Here is a 2,680-nt window from a genome sequence, read left to right as displayed (position 1 = left end):
TATATATATATATATATATATATATATATATATATATATATATATATATGTGTGTGTGTGTGTGTGTATGTATATATATATGCACGTGTGTATGTATGCCAGAACATTAAGATAGACACAAGTCTAAGTAATTAGTTCCACTACATTTACTCTGTATGTCATAACTAATAACACTGTTAAGTACAGTTGTCATTAACCAGTATAGTGGAAGCTGACTAGATAGCGATTGTTCATATCAATTTCTAACTCATGCGAGTATGGTGGGTGGGGCATCGTTTCCCATTTAAACTTCTCCAGCGTTTGGAATGTCATCCCCTTTGTATGTAGCCAAGCATTATCCTGATGGAAGAACACCTTTCGTCTTGAAACCAAAGATGGCCGTTTTTCTTCTTGCCGCTCAAGCTGCTCACAGTGGATCTCCTTTGTTATCGTTTGGTTTGGGTTTAAACGTTCAAAGTGGACTAAACCTTTCATATCCCACCACACAAATAACAACACCTTTCCTTGGTGAAGATCTTTTTAGCCTGGGGTGCCAGTGTTTCTCTTTTTCTACCCACTCTCTTCGGCGCTTGACATTTTTATAGTGAACCCATTTCTTTTCACCAGTCACTATTCGGTTCAAAAAAGGTTTATTCGTGAGACGTGACAGCAAAGAAGAGTACACATTAAACACTTTGCCCGGGATTAGACTCGGAAATTTGTGAGGGGCCTATCGACACAATTTGCTGAATATTCCGATGGTACGCACGTGTCGATGAATGGCTGAATGACCAAATGCAAGCTTCTCTGCAAGTTCCTCAACAGTTACGATTAGATTTTGTTCTTCCAGGCTTTGCAGGACGTCCTCGTCGAGCTCTACAGATCTTCCAGGACGAGGCTCGTCTTCTAGGCTATAGTTTCCTACTCGTAATTTCTGCAACCACCGTTGACATTGGCTTACGCTTATTGTCTGTCTTTATGTTCTGGGTTCAAAATTCTGCTGAGGTCGACTTTGCCATTCATCTTTTCGGGGTTAATAAATTAAGTACCAGTGAAACGCTGTGGTCGATGTAATCGACTATTCCTCTTCCCCAAAATGTCAGCTGAACAGTTAGCACGCCGGGAAAAATACTTAGCGGCCTTTCATCTGTCTTTACGTTCGGAGTTCAAATTCCGACGGGGTTGACTTTGCCTTTCATCCTCTCGGAGGTCGATAAAATAGATCCCAATTGAGCCCTAGGGTCAATGTAATCGACTTAATCCATACCCTGGAATTGTTGTCCTTGTATCAAAGTTTGAAATCAATATTCTATCATTTTTACTGTTACCATCATGATTAGATCCTGTGCATATTGTGCGCTTGCTGTTGAAACATTCATCAAGAACGTTTTTTTTTCCTTTTGTGGCACTCTGTATTATCTTCAAAATAGATCAGCGCAAACATGTACAGCATTAATAGTCATTAATGCATAACAGAAAATGCTGTTACTATTGCAGAAGGTACTTATACATTTGATGCTGTTAAATATCGCAACAGCTTCACACCCATGATCTGTTCAACTGGCTTGGTTAAAAAGATTTTCTCGGCTATTGAAGCAGAAAGTAGATTTTTCCAGTGATCGCTCAAAGACAGAAGCAATTATAAATTCTGTGTTTGCACCTCGTTCTGTTAAAAAAATAAGACAGCGTATTATAGAATAGCTACAGATGGCAGTAAGCACATTTCAATAAAGCTATTTCTTATAAATATTCAATACTTTGTCTGGAAAAATGATGGTCTACAGTCAACACTGATTGAGTTAAAAAAACAATCAAATAAACAACATAACTAATGAGACTGCAGACTCAATAAATCGTTAATTATGTAAATGAAACTTTCGAGAAAAAATATGGCCTCTCTCTCTGAAAAAAGTGTGTTACATTTACATGTGACAACTGCAATATGATATTTGAAAGAGTCAGGCGTGATGAAGATGATAATAATGTTTGTAAATTCGAAGTATTTTCAAAGCTATCGTCAACTCCAGTGGGTTGCCCAACAAATATTTTAAACATATGCCGCCATAATGCACCAGAAAGAATGGACATTAATATTGAAAATATTTGTAAAATTGATCGATTGTTTGATATCTGCAAAGTGTGAACTCAATAGCTGAAGGGTTGTTGTGATTTTGATGAAGTATCAGACTGGAATTCTTCTTTCCTATAGTAATACTCGTTGTCTGGCCTCACCAGGATAATACATAGGTTTCCGGTTTTTAAATGGTTTGTATCATAAATCAAAACCATTTATAGTAATTTTTTTTAAAAATCGCGACACATAGTGTGGATGTATATGTGTATCTGGGTGATGTGCACTTATGAGTGTACATATGTGCTGGTTTGTTTACGTCCTCTTTATTTAGTTGTTTGGCCCAAAATACCGATAGAATAAGTACTAAACTTTTTTTAAAAAAAAAAGTAAGTACTTTGAGCGATTTGCTCTACTCAAGCCCGTCAAGGAAGTGCTCCAGCATGGCATCAATCCAATGACTGAAAGAAGTAAAAGACACACATACACATAGACTTGGTCCCTTGTGGACAATAAAACAATCACATATAGACAGATAAATAGATAAATAGATAGATAAAAAGATAGACATATAGATACATAGATAGAATGACAGACAGACAGACAGACAGACAGATAGATAGATAAATA

This window comes from Octopus bimaculoides, chromosome 25 (assembly GCF_001194135.2).
Source record: "Octopus bimaculoides isolate UCB-OBI-ISO-001 chromosome 25, ASM119413v2, whole genome shotgun sequence".
Lineage (NCBI taxonomy): Eukaryota > Metazoa > Mollusca > Cephalopoda > Octopoda > Octopodidae > Octopus > Octopus bimaculoides.
The sequence above is the reverse complement of the archived record's forward strand: the minus strand, read 5'-3'. Positions refer to the sequence as shown.